Source organism: Synchiropus splendidus, chromosome 2 (genome assembly GCF_027744825.2).
Source record: "Synchiropus splendidus isolate RoL2022-P1 chromosome 2, RoL_Sspl_1.0, whole genome shotgun sequence".
Classification (NCBI taxonomy): domain Eukaryota; kingdom Metazoa; phylum Chordata; class Actinopteri; order Syngnathiformes; family Callionymidae; genus Synchiropus; species Synchiropus splendidus.
In genome coordinates this window covers 18,499,287-18,519,024 of record NC_071335.1, presented here as the reverse complement: position 1 = coordinate 18,519,024, position 19,738 = coordinate 18,499,287, and positions in this window count along the sequence as shown.

Genomic DNA, 19,738 nt, shown 5'->3' with positions numbered 1-19,738 from the left:
CTGGATGTGAAGGAGCAGCGGCTCCACCCCGAACTCCTCAACCTATCTCTAAGGGTCTAAGGGTCCTTTCAGTCATTACCCAAAGCTCGTGACCATAGCTGAGGGTGGGAACGGGTGCAAAGAGAACTAGGTGGCAGTTGAGGGCGGGGGACCCGACGACCTGGTTCATGTGGACATTCTCTGGCTCTTGGAACATGGAATGTCACTTTGCTTTGCAAAAAAAAAAAACATTTATTTTTTTAATGTAAACAGTTTGGAAATTGAAAGCTGGTGAGCGGATTGAAGCAAAAATCTGTCCGAACAGACAACTTGTGAAATTGAACATGGTCTGACTGGTGGCAAATAAGTTAGTGTTGCTCACTCCCAGCAAAATGCTTTGAGGTAGCGTTCCAGATGTGCTCGAAACTTGAGTATTTCCAATGACCAAATGTGGGGTTAGCCATGGGACGGCCCTCCTTACGCTCGGGATTCTACATTCGCTCACTTAATGTATGAAGTGGTTATGTTTGGGTTACGGTGGCTTCAGTAAAGAGAAGACTGATTTGAGGTGCTATACATACAATGTGACATCTCCATGTTTTTTTTTTTTTGAGCCGCAAGGCTCCACTTTGAAATGAAATGGAATCATTGTGGGCGAGTTGTATTTGAGATGATCATTTATACAGGAAATCATTTGAGAAACTCAAAGTACTTCTGCCAAAATTTAAAAATAAAGTACTGTTTAGAGACTGGTGCTTAACTTTGAAACATAAATCACTGGTGCAAAGCCCTCCACCAGTGAAGGAAGTGACTGCAGTGTCAGTCCTTACAGATTGGATCATCATCAGATCCATGATCAACATTTAAAGTTAGTACGTTTGAGCATAAACGTTCTTTTCACCTGAAATAAACTCGCATCACGTATATTGTTTGTTGCTCATCATTGATCGCCTGGAAGTCTGGAAGTGGAGAGTCTGTATGAGATGTTCCGGTCTACAACATTGTTGCGAGTCCACCGATTGGACAGAAAACAAATGTATCATGAGTCCATGGCATATTGGAATAAATGTACTGCAGGAAGAGTGGTCTTTGCCTTTATTTAAACTCTATAATGTGCCGCTTCACTTTTGTTTTGGCTCTTTAACAGTGTCAAATTTTACGTATGCGCACTGCCTCCCTCATCTGGTGCAGCACCACATGGAGAACTCGCAAGCTACGGCCACTTTTGTTGCGCGGGGTGATGCTTTAACACGAGGTCAACAAAGGACGGAAGAGGACACTTAGAAATAGTTGCAAATTGATATCTTTGGAGTGAGAATGTGTTGTCTCTGGTGTGGTAGTCAGACTGATGTGAAATAAAAAGGATCTTCTACTGTGGTTTAAATCTGGTGGTCTCTGATAATATGGTAGGGGGACTCCAACTCGTGAATTTAACTTTAAAATTTTACCATTTATACGTCATATTCTTGGATGGTGAAAGGAATATATGGATAAGTTATGTATCTGTGTTGCATCGAAATCTGAAAAAGCCTGACCTTGACCACTGGGCTGTTAATACGTAAGAATGTCGTGGGTTTAAGTCATCCGGTGAAAAAGACATGAGCATGGTGAAAACATATCTATGTTAATTATTCAACGCCAATGCTTGTGAAACAAATTAAAGTGTCTGCTACTGGCACAAAATTGGACACGAGGGACGACCATGATGCAAGTAGAGGTTGAATATGGGTCGAATCATGCAGTAAGAAGTGATTTTTATACTTGACGGTAATGTGAAATGAAACATGACTTAGCCAAGACTCTCTTTCGACAACAAAAAAGAATCACAGCTTTATACTGACATTTGCGCATCTGTGTGTGGTGTCAAGATGACAATAATGCTAGCGTGAACCAAAGGAAATGGTTTGACAGGTGGGGAATGTTGAGTTAGACCAGACATGTTTTAAGATGGTTCGGATGTGTCAATGACAAGCAGGACTGATGCAACCCGAAGAAATTCGAGATGAAAACACAGCTCTTCCTGTGTGTCCTAATCAGGTTCCTGCCTGGCAGTCGGGCTGCAGAGCCATCTCCTGCGGATGCAGCCATATTTGAGTTCTGAACTGTACCACACTTCAGATTTAAAAGTCATGCCAGAAAATTGTAGTTGATAGCGTGAAGAGTAATTCCCTCACCTCTGGTCATGAGCTTTGGGTAATGACCGAAAGGATGAGATCGCGGATACAAGCGGCTGAGATGAGTTTCCTTAGCGCCCTTAGAAATAGGGTGAGGAGTTCGGTCATCTGGGAGGAGCTCGGGATGGAGCCGCTGCTCCTCCACATGGAGAGGAACCAGCTGAGGTGGCTCGGGCATCTGATCCGGATGCCCCCTGGACGCCTCCCTGGGGAGGTGTTCCGGGCATGTCCTACTGGGAGGAGACCCCGGGGAAGACCCAGGACTCGCTGGAGAGATGATGTCTCCGGTCTGGCCTGGGAACGCCTCGGGATCCCTCGGGAAGAGCTGGAGGAGGTTTGTGCGGATCGGGAAGTTTGGGCTTCCCTGCTCCAAATGCTGCCTCCGCAGCCTCCTATGGATACTATACCCCTCCTCACACACGCTCGACACTTACTCCTCAGCTGTTATTGTCAGCATGCTAATTTAGGCTCCGAGGCACTGAGCGATGTCAGCGCAGATTGAATAAATATCTCATTTTAGCACCTTTAAATGACTAACTCTGTTGTCTTTCTCCCTGACGGCCCCAAGACGGAACCTTGTGATTAATTATTTATGATGTTTAGCAATAAACAAGGTCATTACGCCGCTACATTAATTCTTTAAAAAGGGTACCTGACTAAATGCTGTATCTTTTATCATTTGCACCGCTGACCTTTACCGATCTGGATTTAATGAAAGCCTTTATCCCTGCTAGGATTATGGCAAAACAAACAAGGCAGGAATCATGCGAGACCCAATTTCGCCTTCGGGGAGTATTAAGTGCGGAGCGTGCCGCTGCTTCATAACTGTCTGAAGCTAATAGCTGAAGGAGTCATCTCATATTCTTACCTGTCTGGGAGACTAATTGTTGGCCATTACCATGAGGCAGGGGTAATTTTGAAGGTTGTGATTATTGTCAAGCGCAGACTTTTTTTAGCCACGTACTGTCCTCAAAGGCCCACAAGTGACCACCTGGGAATATTTTGGTGAATGCTAAAATAGGTTTTGCGCCACATAACCACCAATGAGGCGACGGCGTACTCGCCGTCTTTAATGTTTTCACACGGCGCAAAGACCTTCAAATGACTTCGCACCTCTTTGGCCAAGAGATAAACTCGACTGGAAAAAAAAAAGAAAAAGAAAAAAAGACAGATACACTCCTCTCAAGTTAATTAAGTGACGGAATGAGCTCGGAAATCCCCGGAATCAAATTACACGGCACCGCGTGCGTACGAACACACACTAATGCGGCCGCGGAACAAATGGGTTTAATGCAATCGCACATCTCTAATGAAATCATGTGAATTAATGTCTCAGATCTTTGCTTTTATGAATACGCCTCCGGTGGACCATGCACCAGGAAGTCAACGGAAATGCTGCCGCTGCTCCGCGCAGCAGAGTCTCGCTGTGCCAACACATGCCTCGGAGGAAACGGGGAAGTAAGAGCGCAACTCGGGGATGATGAACCTGTGCTGTGATGTTGCACGTCACTGTGAATACCGGAGTCATCTTCATATGTTAATACATCTATTAGTGCATCCATTTCAGTGGAGGGCAATTAGCGTTTTGATGCTAATCGCATGCACTCCACTTACTGCTACGTTCATTAAGGTCTATGAATCAGACCTTAATAAAAAGTAGGTTACATTATCCGCTTACTTTCCGCTTGTTATCGCTGGAGTCGGGGGGGAAAAAACGCTATAAAATAATATGCATGACATCGGCAAAAATGGGTTTTTGCACATGGTTTCCTGAGTATAGGAACTTGTGCAGCAGTCCTGTTAGCTCATCCATAGTTGACATTGAGTGTGTACAAGCTGATAGGGTTTCGTCCGCTGAGGTATGGCGGTCGCACTCGATGTATCCAACACTTGTTGAAACCGGATATTAACACAAAACCTTCCTACAGTGGCCAGGAAAGCTCACAGCAAATGCAAAACGCTGCAACATGGCGACATAACCACCACTACAGAAGTCACACAAGAAGTTAGTGGGCAGGAGCCAGGACTGCTGTTACCGACGACCACATGGCTGAGGGGGAACGTGCCCAAAGATATCGGTGTTTGATGTTGCTTTCCGATTTTTGGAAATCTACGATGTTTGACTTTGAAAAGTATTACCGTGTCAACGAGTCCATGTGCATGTATGTGTTCTATACCTACTAGAGCTATGCTAACGCTACAATTTTTAACACTGAAGAAAATTCACGTGTAATGGGATTTTGCGAATATTTTTCCAGCTTGTAGGTTAACATGTATTGTCATTTTTGTGGCGTAGGGTTACACTGTGGGAACTTCCGTCGTGATTTCTGTTGTGGTTTATGCAGTAATGCTGCGACTATCTTGTTGTGTTGTAGCGTTTCAATGTGTTCCGGCTTTGACAGATGTGCTGTGAAACTGTGTAGTAGTGTTTCACTTTTTGCACTTGTTGTGAACGTTCCCGGCCACCGTAGCTTCCGCGACTCTTCCACTATAATGAGCAAAAACCTATGCAATTGAAATTTCTACAGATAACTACTTTTGGTGTTGAAGTTGTACTGAATGTAGCAGGTAACCGAATATCTGACATCGAAAACTCACAACACTGGCCACTCCCTCATGAGCATTCGCAGTTTGGTGCCACTCGGACTGAAAGCTCACCGTGTTCGATTCGTCATGCTCTTATCACAATATTAGCGCAGAAGCTTCAGTTGTCGTATTGTCTTCATAGTTGTTGTTATATCATTACAGAACCAACTACTGTCTTGACATGTGCACTAAACCATTTTCAGTGTGTGGATGTCTGCTTTGTTTTCACACAGCATTTGAAAATTGAAAATGATCAGATAGGACTTCTGCTGACTAAGTAATTGAACGTCAGACTGCTATCTATTGTTTAGACTCTTGAGAACAGCGGCTGGTTCTGGCAGGAAGTCAAAACAACACGGTGTACCAACAATATGCCGGTAACATTTTACACTAAACCATTGTCTTAACCTGAGAGTGAGCTGGTGGGTTTTTGTATCCTGTTTTACCTATTTCAGGAAGTTGACCTCACATTTTGTCCCATGTCACGGTCTAATTGCTCTGATTTTGTTTTGAGGATAATTCATAAACACAACCACCACAGTTAATGATACTTAATTGCTGAAATTGTCTTCATTTAATAAGCAGTGATTAACACTGGTATCTTCAAATTTTCACTTTAGTAAAACAGTAAGACTCTTCAAAGCTTTATTTCTTGAGATGTCTTGACAATTATTGCTGACGATGAATCCCCAAATTTATAGAGCGTTACATGAGATAAAACATGCATACAGTGGAACCTCGGTTTTCGAAGGTCCCGGACTTCCAACAAATCGGAGTTCGAACAAAAATTTCTAGATTTTCTTGCTTCGGATTTTGAATGAAAATCCAGCACTCGAACGCCCCCGAAAAAAGCCGGAAAAACATAACGTGCACGGACCGTTTTACCAGCAGCCATGAGGTCATCTGTAAGGTCTTGACATTGTCGTCATTGACAGTGGAATCTTCACACTTCACAAGGTGAAGAGTGGAGAGGCTGAGAATCCATGTTGCTTCAAGCCCAGTGAGAAGTTTCCTCAGCCAGTGCTGGGCTATGTTGCCTGGTGTTGGTGGACAGTGTGAAGTCCACAGTCGCTGCAGATAGTGATTTTATTTCCCATCAGGGCTGCTGCACCTAAGGTTGACACCTTTCATGCTATAAGAGACAGCCCGCCCCCTCCTCGGATTTATTAGAGACAGGACGAATAAAAGCTTTTTTTAGAATTTCTAGTGTGTGAAATTGTTATATCGATATCAGACTTTACACCAAAGAGAGATCAACCACAAAGATATTTTGAACAAACTGAAAACACGACATACATAAGAACAACTCGCCCTACTCTCTTCAACAGCCGTGCAACTTGTCTGGTTGGTTCTGGTTCTACCTGATGATGAAAGTAGGCTGCGACAGACAGAGATGTCAGAGAAAAATGTGCAACTTGGAGCACTATAGAATGGTCACGACACATCTGGAAACGGAACACAAAGGGACGCGCATTTACATGTGAAAAATTGGACAATACAGTATTGCAGCTGAAGTTATGAAATGCTCATTCGGTGGCCATGGTGATACGGCGCCCGATTTGCCTGCAAACTCTTAAAATATTAATGTGAATGATTCAAAGCACGTGCTCATGAGCAGTATTGAAGATGATGAGGACAGGGAGGGTGTGAGTATGAGTGAGAATGGTTCATCTGATCTTGTGAGGATCAATTTGCTTAGGATCTTCAGTCATTGTCAACAAGTCATAACAAATTTAGGCCTCAGTTTGAGGATGAAAAATTAATTATTACTTATGATTTGGAGTCAGGGCCATTCGTTTTGGATGATTAAGTTTATAGCGGGAGGCAAGGTTTATTTTATCTTTCCGGGCGAAACTACTCAAGACAAAAGATAAATAAGAAATTAACAGAATACAACATGTTAGTCAAAAGAACATGGCAAATAAAATAAAATACAATAAAAACATACTGATATACACAAAGCGCTAAGATCATAATAGAATAGAAGAACAATCTGAGCATGTTCACAGTGCACCTTCACCCTCACCTTCTTCTGCCGCTTATCCGGGGTCGGGTCGCGGAGGCAGCATTTGGAGCAAGGAAGCCCAAACTTCATGATCCGCACAAACCTCCTCCAGCTCTTCCCGGGGGATCCCGAGACGTTCCCAGTCCAGACCGGAGACATCATCTCTCCAGCGAGTCCTGGGTCTTCCCCGGGGTCTCCTCCCTGTAGGACATGCCCGGAACACCTCCCCAGGGAGGCGTCCAGGGGGCATCCGGACCAGATGCCCGAGCCACCTCAGCTGGTTCCTCTCTGTGTGGAGGAGCAGCGGCTCCACCCCGAGCTCCTCCTGGATGACCGAACTCCTCACCCTATCTCTAAGGGTGCGCCCAGCCAAACTCATCTCAGCCACTTGTATCCGCAATCACATCCTTTCGGTCACTACCCAAAGCTCGTGACCATAGGTGAGGGTGGGAACGTAGATCAATCGGTAAATCCAGAGCTTCGTCTTGTGACTCAGCTCCCTCTTCACCACAACGGTCCGATAGAGTGACCGCATCACTGCTGACGCTGCACCAACCCGTCTATCAATCTCACGCTGCCCTTTTCCCTCACTCGAGAACAAGACCCCGAGATACTTAAAGTCCACCACTTGGGGCAAGAACTCTCCACCGACCCGGAGAGAGCAAACCACCTTATTCCGGTCGAGGACCATGGCCTCAGACTTGGAGGTGCTGATCCTCATCCCGGCCGCTTTACAGTGCATACACATTAAAAAGAATCCTCACAGTCCTCACTCGGATATAAATACCAACGTGAGTTTCAGTCATGAATGTCATGAAATCATAAGACACCCTGCAACTAAGACTTGGTAATCCACATTATTAACCAGATGGTTAACTAAATGATCAGTTGCAAATGTCATAACTATGTAGTAACAATACAATGAAACTAGAAATGTAATGTTTTGTTCTCACACTATTTGCTAACAACTTGCTGCTGGAGCTGCCGTGCCAATGAATATTCCTGATAAAACTCCTAAAACAATATGCAGTTGGTTGATCATCATTCATATAGTTGTTGGGAAGATGTTAACAAATATGAAAGAATTTTCGCGAAATTTGTTGCTAGTTGCCAGATTGAATAGTTGAGACAACAGAGAGGGCAAAGGTAGAAGAATTTAGTCCAGTAAAATGAGCCAAACAAACACGCAGACCCTGACAAACTACCTTCAAGAGTCATCTCCTCCTGCTTGACACTCCGTCTTTGTTCTTCAAATATAAATGATATCTTGTGAAAAACGTGCCTCTCCAATTAATTTTCAACCGTCTCTGTGTGGTTTAATCATATTTCCTTTTGTGAGCCTCTCTCTATTGTGACGCCAGATGAGTTCTTTCCAGACAAGGACACTCTCTCCCCTGTGATGGCATAGAAACAGTGTTCGGTTTACAAATTGAGACGACTCTGATGCGTTTCACAGCTACGGAGCCTTGTTTTGTCTCCTCCTGTGTGCTGGTGTTCTTCAGCCTTGTTAAGCGGGGATAAAGGACCAACCAATAAAAACGTATCGGGATAGAAATAAAAACACGTACTGCACTGGTTTTGCTAAATAATGACGTTAAAAAAAAAAAAACACGATCTAAATATGGCATTCACCGAGTGAGAATGAGTTTAATTACTGCTCATGAATTGTCAGCGAGAACGCTTCAGCGTCGGGTCAGACATAAGCACTAAACTGATTTCATTTGAAGTGGCTGAGTCATTTTATCAGGAACTTCCACTGCAGCAACACATCAGCTCTGGCTCAGTAATAATGAGGCGAACAATCTCAGAGTCACTGACCTGATGTTGACAAGATCTTCAGAAGCTGCAGGTAGGGAGGAGTCGCGCGGAAACGCGCACGGCATACTGATGTTCGCCGCCAACTCCTCAGCGTTGGAAAGTAAATAAATAAATAAAACCCATCTACTTCATGGTGATTGATATCTGTAAACTTTGTGAGCAACGCGTGTGATTTATGAGGTGTTGGAGCAATAATGCTAACAGCTTCTGGAACTAGTGAGAAAGAGACAAAGAGATATATGGGGTGTGAATGATGAATAATGCTCAGTAACTCTTCCTGACTTTATAAATGTTTCATTCACGATGTGACGGTTTTATGTCTTGAATCTGATAATAGCGCTGAATGTATGTGTAGAAATAATAAAGGGATATATGGCTGTGTGTTATGTGTGGATCGGACATTTTTAGCAATCACAACATGAATAAAAGCCAATTTTTCAAGATAATTCGGCCAGAAAAGAGATAGGAAAGTCCCTGCTAGAGGTTCTAAACCTTTTTGGATCTCAGGGCCTTCGCCATCTCCAGAACATTCCAGAACAATTCGTCTTGATTTCATATGTGTTCAATAACCATACAAAGCAAAACCCGGTGAAATCACCTGGAACCATGTGATCAGTACAGACATTTGTCATCGAAAAGTGTGACCAGCAGCAGAACTAGGTGATAGTCATATTCATGAAACGTTGAGAAAACGGTTGAGAAAATTGGAAAAAAATGAATAAAATTCTTGATAAAATTCTTAATAAAACAGATGGTGTTCAGATAGTATTCATCATCATATAATAAAGCTATGTTTAAATATCATAAAATAAAAATAACATTTTATTGTAAGTAAAGTGTAAATGAAAGAATTGCTACAACATTTTCTAATTAATTAAAAAAAAAACATGAACGGTTATTACTCTTGGGGTACGGCATCACTTTCTTTATCACTGTTTTCTTTTCAAAAACGTCTTTTTAGTTGGTCACAGTTGGTCAGAAATCGGCAGCTGTCAAGTCAATTCAGTGACACACTACTGCCACCATACGTGGCTAATGTGTTAAAACTGAGGGTCTCACGGCCTGAGGTGTAAAACAAAAAAAATTACTGACAAACTACTAATACTACTAATTTAATACTTCTTCGTACTAAATTGGATCCTTTCAAGTTTTCAAAAATACACTTTCAAGTATGATTCAAACCATACACAAGTAGTTAACTTGAAAGTATACAAATCTTATACATCTTGGGGCTAAAATGGAACATTTTAGTTGACTAAAGTACACTTTCCAGTATTCAGTATACAAGCGTATAGTACATGCAACCTATGGTTGACAGCAGAGGGTCACTCTCACAGTGAGTAACAACTGTTTAGTCATTCAATGAAAACAATGATCAACAACTGTCAACAGAGAACAAAATAATAACTGAGCAAAAGTATCTTACAATAACAACAAATGTTCCCAGTCATCCACTCCCATGAACCTTTGGACAGTTTGCATCTGGATCGCCTCAATAATACACTTTAAAAAAGTAGTATAGTTGAAGTTAACTTTATCAGGCATACTTGGGTATATGTGACTTCAGTTTGTTATTTTTAGGTTCAGTGGTACCTCGGTTTTTGAACGTCCCGGAATTCGAACAAATCAGAGTTCGAACCAAAGTTTCGAGATTTTTCTGCTTTGGATTTCGAACAAAAATCCAGAACTCCAGCCGCAAAAAACATAACATGTGCGGACTGATCAGCTGACGCACGATGCGCTTTGTTATTGTGTATAACGCAGCCTCTGTATGCAGACGTGTCCCGTTAGCTACATTTACTGACTGTTTTGTCTTCATATTGAGGTGTAAAACCTTTCCTGTCTCCACACTGGACCGTGGTAGAGTGTCACAGGGGAGGTGCTGGCTCTCCACACCACTCCAGGGTTTGATGTCCTGTTGTGGGCTGGAGCTGGGACAGGGATGAGGCGAGTCTGGGACAGAGCGTGACTTGGTTTATGACTTTGTCACAGCCAAACTGCACAGAAGCGCACATTCAGAGCTGGACACGCACCGGGCACCTCTTCACTTCTGGAGAGACGTCACTCACTCGGCAACCCCTCCCACATGCAGCGGCCGCACACATAGAGGAACAGCGCACCTGCAGCAGACACTCTACATTCACTCCTACAAAAGACTATTTTAAGGCTTGGAACGCATTAGTTCTTTTTCCATTCATTGTAATGGGAAAAATCGATTCAGATTTCCAACAATTCGCTTCTCGAATGGCCGTCTGGATCGGATTGTGGTCGAGAGCCGAGGTACCACTGTATATTAGGGCGAACAAATTGTATAATTTACAAATGATTTCTAGTGTGGGGGACTTCTGAGGCTTCATGAAACGGTATCGACAAGCCCACTACATGCCACTTCCAGCGCTGAAATCTTTGGTTATGATGTGGATATATTTGGACCTTTTCAAGGAAACCACACATAATTTTTAAACCAAGAGCGCCACCTACTGATCTCTGGAAACTAGGACACTGTTTCATGAAACACTCGGTAGCCCATCACTACCAACCGGGGACATAGCACTGTTTATTTACCGACACCTTTAAGACACTCAAGGAACCCTTACTGAGACACAATGAAAGAAAGATACACAACGATACACAGGTGAAAAAAAAATACTGCAGCTTCGCTACAACAATAGATGATTTGACAGCCCCATAAAGGAAAACTGTGTTTTATGATTATTATTGGACATTGGAAACTGTATAAACACACAGGGACTCTCTTGATCGTAACTTCTAAGTGTGTTTCAGCGTTTGTTAGCAATGAATACAACACTCTTGGGGAAATGAAAAAGGAGCGATGAAGCAACATGGAGAACAAAGAAAGTCCACAGGGAGTTTATTAACATATATAGAGTCTTGGGCACATGTAGGTGTCGTTATATGATGATCTATTGAAGCGTCAATCTTCCCATATCGTGTGCATTGATTGTCTTCTGTTCTGCGTGTTCGTAACTATTTCATGAAAAGATCTTGGAGGGGGAGAAAAAATATTGGGCATAGATACTAATGGGTTTGATGAATTATGAAGTGCGTAGTGACTCAGCCCCCCGGCTGCTCCGTTGGGCGTGAATCACAACATGTGTGAGGGAACTTATTATATTTCATTATTTTTTTCTGAATCTCACAGAGGTCTTCTTAAGGTTTCAGCCTTGTTTTTTAATGACGCCATAACTGACTTCAGCAGTAGCAACACGTCGTCTGATCAGAGACAATTTCAATCGTGTCACGGGGATGAAAAAAAAAGGTAGTTTCTCAAAAGAAAACACCCTCGGGAACAAGACTTTTAACGCTTGAGGGGAAGGAGAAGTGGATAAAGATGTTGATATGATGCCGATTTTACAGCGAGGGGAGGAAAGACGCAGACAGCAATGCAAGATGTGTGCACGGGTGTTAGCGCTGCCCCTTTCGATCGAGTCCACGCTTTGATCTCTGACTTCTTGCTGAGGAAGCGAGTGAGAGAGTGAGACAGGTACAGAAAAGGCATGGAGCATCAAGAAGGATGAAAGGGGAGAAAAGTAGACGAGAGTGTGCGTGTAAAAGCAAAAACTGTGGCGGGCGAGGAAACCAATCAAATGAAAAAGTGGTGGTGAGAAGGGAAAGTTAGAGCAATGGTGGGTAGAGGTGGAATGGCAGGACAGATGGGGAGAGATGAGCACAGCAAGCCAGGGTGAGAGAAGTGATGCCAGTAAGGATGGACTTCTGAGGCTTCATGAAACAGTATCGACAAGCCCACTACATGCCACTTCCAGTGCTGAAATCTTTGGTTATGATGTGGATATATTTGGACCTTTTCAAGGAAACCGCACATCACTTTTAATCCAAGAGCGCCACCTACTGATCTCTGGAAACTAGGACACTGTTTCATGAAACACTCTGTAGCCCATCACGACCAACCGGGTACATAGCACTGTTTATTTACCGGCACCTCAGACACTCAAGGAACCCTTACTGAGAAACAATGAAAGAAAGATGGAATCACAGGACAGACGGGGAGAGATGAGCACAGCAAGCCAGGCTGAGAGAAGTGATGGTAACACTTAGAATCTAATGTCAGAATGGGCAGCATGGGTATGTAAGGTCGAAGGAAACTTGTATAACTTATTTATGACTGACATCAAAGTGAAGAGCTGGAGGACTTCAACAACTTGAGAGACACGGGTGAAAACAGTGTATTTTCAGCCACTTAATATAGATAAGTATAAATGTGACTTCATTATTCAAGTTCAGAACATTGCCGAGTTTGTTTCATGAGTCAGTCTTGATGCTGGACCCTGTTTTCAAAACTAGTTGAGAAGTGATCCTCATGCATTTTTAAGCCGGGTGCACCACTGACCTGTCGACGGAGACAGCACCAATGGACCCGCAGCTTATAGACCGGTGTGGCTTATTTTTTTATTATTATTTATTTATTTTCCATGCTTGTAGCAAGTGTCATGTGTGTCTCAATGTCTACATACCTGATCTGCTTGCTTGTATCACATCTATTTCTTGCCCTGGTGAAGGTTTAGCTAAAGGGAAAGGGGCACCACTGCGTGTGCTTTGGATAAATTATGCAAGAGCCTATATAAATCTGTATAAAACTTCAAGTTGTTTTCTTTTCCTATTGTTTCAGCTGTTTCTTGGGAATGAACCCTGAGACCAGCTCGAAGAGCAAAAAGCGAAGTGGCATTAACCCACGTGTGAGCACGTTTTTTGAAAAATAAATGGTGGATTTTGAGTGGTTAGCAAAGTGATCTGATTGTTCTGATGTTCACAAATGTTTTAACTGTTTTTACAAGTCCATTTCAAGTGCTTTTATTGTTTTTTGTTTGAAAGTAATTCAAGTTAAAAATGTCCTTTGGTCTCTGTTGTCTGTCATTTTCACTGAGCAGATCCAAAGCATGTTTGTAAGAATAACAAACTGTAATATCACAGTTAAAATGTACAATATGTTACAGTATTATTATGGCTTTTTTTTTAAATTGCAATTTCACAATAAAATACTGGCTACCAAATTGACATACTTTCACAGTAAAATAACTACAGGAAATTACTGTAATTCTATACACAGCAAACCATTGTAATTTCACAGGGAAATGCTGCTATATCACAGTTAAGTCAAAGTCACAGCAACTGTGAAACTACAGTGTACAGTTGTAGTTTTATTTTAATTTACTGTGAAGAATTTACAGTATGTTACTGTGAAATATTTGTAAATATTTACAGGTAATTACTGTGAAAGTCATGCAATTACTAGCCAGTAATTTACAGCAAAAAATGTACAGTGTATGTTCAGTTGTTCTGTTTCATTCTTTTCTTCGTCATTGTGGAGGTTATGTACAGAGGTCACATGTTAGAGGTCTCTGTGCGTTCTATTGTGTTCTTGAAATATATATATATATATATATATATATATATATATATATATATATATATATACACACCAATAACAGGCAAAACATTTTGACGTGTGTCTTGTTTCCATACATGGTGGAGGAAACATAATGAAGAGAGCGGAGCTCCGAATTGCTTCCCCCTAGAGACCAGCGACGTGGTCCTCCCAGCTGCCACCAGGGACATCTTTCATCCTTGTTCACCCACTTCAGGGAGAACAAAGAAAGTCCACAGGGAGTTTATTAACATATATAGAGTCTTGGGCACATGTAGGTGTCGTTATATGATGATCTATTGAAGCGTCAATCTTCCCATATCGTGTGCATTGATTGTCTTCTGTTCTGCGTGTTCGTAACTATTTCATGAAAAGATCTTGGAGGGGGAGAAAAAATATTGGGCATAGATACTAATGGGTTTGATGAATTATGAAGTGCGTAGTGACTCAGCCCCCCGGCTGCTCCGTTGGGCGTGAATCACAACATGTGTGAGGGAACTTATTATATTTCATTATTTTTTTCTGAATCTCACAGAGGTCTTCTTAAGGTTTCAGCCTTGTTTTTTAATGACGCCATAACTGACTTCAGCAGTAGCAACACGTCGTCTGATCAGAGACAATTTCAATCGTGTCACGGGGATGAAAAAAAAAGGTAGTTTCTCAAAAGAAAACACCCTCGGGAACAAGACTTTTAACGCTTGAGGGGAAGGAGAAGTGGATAAAGATGTTGATATGATGCCGATTTTACAGCGAGGGGAGGAAAGACGCAGACAGCAATGCAAGATGTGTGCACGGGTGTTAGCGCTGCCCCTTTCGATCGAGTCCACGCTTTGATCTCTGACTTCTTGCTGAGGAAGCGAGTGAGAGAGTGAGACAGGTACAGAAAAGGCATGGAGCATCAAGAAGGATGAAAGGGGAGAAAAGTAGACGAGAGTGTGCGTGTAAAAGCAAAAACTGTGGCGGGCGAGGAAACCAATCAAATGAAAAAGTGGTGGTGAGAAGGGAAAGTTAGAGCAATGGTGGGTAGAGGTGGAATGGCAGGACAGATGGGGAGAGATGAGCACAGCAAGCCAGGGTGAGAGAAGTGATGCCAGTAAGGATGGACTTCTGAGGCTTCATGAAACAGTATCGACAAGCCCACTACATGCCACTTCCAGTGCTGAAATCTTTGGTTATGATGTGGATATATTTGGACCTTTTCAAGGAAACCGCACATCACTTTTAATCCAAGAGCGCCACCTACTGATCTCTGGAAACTAGGACACTGTTTCATGAAACACTCTGTAGCCCATCACGACCAACCGGGTACATAGCACTGTTTATTTACCGGCACCTCAGACACTCAAGGAACCCTTACTGAGAAACAATGAAAGAAAGATGGAATCACAGGACAGACGGGGAGAGATGAGCACAGCAAGCCAGGCTGAGAGAAGTGATGGTAACACTTAGAATCTAATGTCAGAATGGGCAGCATGGGTATGTAAGGTCGAAGGAAACTTGTATAACTTATTTATGACTGACATCAAAGTGAGAATACGTGTTACTGAACATGTATTTTTCTTGAACTATTAATTTGTTTTTTTGCATTTTTACCTTTTATTCTCTTTATCGGCTCAGGTGTTTGCCTGGCAATTTTCTCCCAGTCTGTCGGCACATCCGACAAACGATTGATCGGTTAATTGAACTCAGTAGCGCTTTCATGTTTTGACATGTGTTCCTGGTTAGACAATGGCAATGGCACGTTTGAAGAAGAAAGCCGCCGCCGTAATCAAGAAGGCCTTGTCAGCTACAAATGGATTAACACTTGATTTGCATTGCGGCACTTTAGAGTTCAATTGGAAGAGAGGTGGTGGGATGAGGAGGTTGTTTTTCACAGCCAGTGAAAGGGAAGGGAAAAAAAACAAAACAGCATTTCGCAGATGGAGCCACAGAAAAGGGGATGCATCCTTTGCTCAGTCGTCGGATGTTGGATGGTGCTGATGCCAAGGATATGATGCAGAAGGTCCACGACGGTGAGCCACCGATGAACCACAATGAAAGCACAGAAAAAAATTGAGTATAAAGGATGTGAAGATTTTTAATAAAATGGATCTTTGGTTGAACATCATCACCTCACTCATGCTGTAAATCACGCACAGCATGAACTGTCTACATGAGTGGGAGCAATCTGTTCAGGACATCAGTTATGATAGATTGAAAAAGGTGCACAAGATGTACATGCTCATAAATGTTTTATTGAAAATAATAATAACAGACTTCTACTTTCATGGACATGTGATTCAATCCCTGACATTTCTGACTGGTGTTTTCCAATGATATATTTTTTTGTTGTTTTTTTTTAAGAAAGAAATATACATGTGTATCTGTTCAACTTACAGATGCTGACAGGTCTTCTCCCGACATGCTTTTATTTTGTTCGGACACGTCCACGTTCTTGTGTTTCCACTGTTTTTTGACTTTTGAATTGGGAGCCCAGTCTCTCAAGGAAGAGCTGGAGGACTTCAACAACTTGAGAGACACGGGTGAAAACAGTGTATTTTCAGCCACTTAATATAGATAAGTATAAATGTGACTTCATTATTCAAGTTCAGAACATTGCCGAGTTTGTTTCATGAGTCAGTCTTGATGCTGGACCCTGTTTTCAAAACTAGTTGAGAAGTGATCCTCATGCATTTTTAAGCCGGGTGCACCACTGACCTGTCGACGGAGACAGCACCAATGGACCCGCAGCTTATAGACCGGTGTGGCTTATTTTTTTATTATTATTTATTTATTTTCCATGCTTGTAGCAAGTGTCATGTGTGTCTCAATGTCTACATACCTGATCTGCTTGCTTGTATCACATCTATTTCTTGCCCTGGTGAAGGTTTAGCTAAAGGGAAAGGGGCACCACTGCGTGTGCTTTGGATAAATTATGCAAGAGCCTATATAAATCTGTATAAAACTTCAAGTTGTTTTCTTTTCCTATTGTTTCAGCTGTTTCTTGGGAATGAACCCTGAGACCAGCTCGAAGAGCAAAAAGCGAAGTGGCATTAACCCACGTGTGAGCACGTTTTTTGAAAAATAAATGGTGGATTTTGAGTGGTTAGCAAAGTGATCTGATTGTTCTGATGTTCACAAATGTTTTAACTGTTTTTACAAGTCCATTTCAAGTGCTTTTATTGTTTTTTGTTTGAAAGTAATTCAAGTTAAAAATGTCCTTTGGTCTCTGTTGTCTGTCATTTTCACTGAGCAGATCCAAAGCATGTTTGTAAGAATAACAAACTGTAATATCACAGTTAAAATGTACAATATGTTACAGTATTATTATGGCTTTTTTTTTAAATTGCAATTTCACAATAAAATACTGGCTACCAAATTGACATACTTTCACAGTAAAATAACTACAGGAAATTACTGTAATTCTATACACAGCAAACCATTGTAATTTCACAGGGAAATGCTGCTATATCACAGTTAAGTCAAAGTCACAGCAACTGTGAAACTACAGTGTACAGTTGTAGTTTTATTTTAATTTACTGTGAAGAATTTACAGTATGTTACTGTGAAATATTTGTAAATATTTACAGGTAATTACTGTGAAAGTCATGCAATTACTAGCCAGTAATTTACAGCAAAAAATGTACAGTGTATGTTCAGTTGTTCTGTTTCATTCTTTTCTTCGTCATTGTGGAGGTTATGTACAGAGGTCACATGTTAGAGGTCTCTGTGCGTTCTATTGTGTTCTTGAAATATATATATATATATATATATATATATATATATATATATATATATATATACACACCAATAACAGGCAAAACATTTTGACGTGTGTCTTGTTTCCATACATGGTGGAGGAAACATAATGAAGAGAGCGGAGCTCCGAATTGCTTCCCCCTAGAGACCAGCGACGTGGTCCTCCCAGCTGCCACCAGGGACATCTTTCATCCTTGTTCACCCACTTCAGGGAGTTGCCTGTCCCAAAAGACTGCGCAGTGTCTTAGCTCCCTGGAATAACTAGGGCATCTGGGAGATAACTTCACAGCATAATTAAAGGAGTGTTGGTGGCTTTTTACCCCGCCTTACTTTGAGCACTCACAAGTGCCTTTGTGCTTCTAGATCACACTACGAAAATACTTTTCGAGATGAGATCAAGTGTGAGCTGTGATGCTCAGCCTAAATCGTAAAATCTGTTCTCTATCCTCTCAGAACCTGTCTTTTTTTTTCCACTGATACAGCGCAGTGTTTTCATTTCAACAACCATAAAATGTGTTTTGTTGAAGAGATTGCGTTACACTTTAAGAGGATGAGAGCCATTTGTTCTGAATCTGAATGACTCAAGCAGTTACACATGTTACACTGTCCCTTTTGGTTTTATTACCTCTGCAACGCTCCTCTCCTTTTGTACTCCCCTGCTCCTCCATATTCCGGTGTAGGATTCTTTCTTCTTTTGTACCAGTAATGACCTCTTCTCTTCCACGGGAACTGAGCCGGCACAGGCGCCGTCATTTTCCCTCAGTCATTAAGTTAGTCAGTCAGTATGAACAGACTGTACCCTGACTGAGGCTTCCTCTCAACTTTCCATTTCATGGAGGTAAAATTGGCGAGACAGAGCTAGAGAGAGAGAGGTAGCACTCACTTTGCAAAACATGAAAGAACACTTTACATGGAAGAGTCCCCTCGGATTTCTTTGCCTTTCCACACTGGCTGTCAAAATATTGATACGGTAGGATAACGCAAGCTCTTGCTTTTTTTTTTCTTCTCTCATGTATTAGGCACTTTGTCCTTTTGCATTATTGATACTCCAAGAAGGAAGTATGTCTGGACACTGGGCTATCCTCAGGTCTTCTTACACATCTTCACTTGCAGTGCCTGGTTAACCAATGTGGAGCAGGAATGTTATCTAGCTTAAGGCTTTAAAGTCTGCACTGTAGCACAGGGCTGGATTTGGGGTAGCATTTCCCTCCCTTTCAAGACCTCAGGTTTTCAGTCTAACAAAGAAAATTCTGTTTAAGTTTATCAAAGTACAGTGGTACCTCGGTTTACGAACAACCCAGACTTCGAACAAATCAGAGTTCGAACAAAAATTTTGAGATTTTTTACTTCTGATTTCGAACAAAAATCCAGAACTCGAACGCCCCTGAAAAAAGCCGGAAAAAACATAACGTGCGCGGAGCGATCAGCTGACCCACGACGCGCTTTGTTATTGTGTATAACGCAGCCTCTGTATGCAGACGTGTCCCGTTAGCTCCATTTACTGCCTGTCTTTTCTTCATATTGAGGTGTAAAACCTTTCCTGTCTCCACACTGGACCGTGGTAGAGTGTCACAGGGGAGGTGCTCACTCTCCACACCTCTCCTCCAGGGTTTGATGTCCTGTTGTGGGCTGGAGCTGGGACAGGGATGAGGCGAGTCTGGGACAGAGCGTGACTTGGTTTATGACTTTGTCACAGCCAAACTGCACAGAAGCGCACATTCAGAGCTGGACACGCACCGGGCACCTCTTCACTTCTGGAGAGACGTCACTCACTCGGCAACCCCTCCCACATGTACTTGTATTGGAATCTTTATTCTGGTTAGTACAGTATCAGAACTGTGTTAGCACCATGTAGTCATCCAGAAGCTGTTCATTGCCCTTTTGAAGGGTCCGGTGATAAAAAAAACACAGCTACTTCCAGAGTATTAATATGTGTAAAAATGAATAAGCTATTGTGCCAGATGTGAAACCAAATCCCCTTCTCTCCTTGGAACCACCTGCGGAGAGCTTCTCCCCAGTAATCGTCCTCATAGT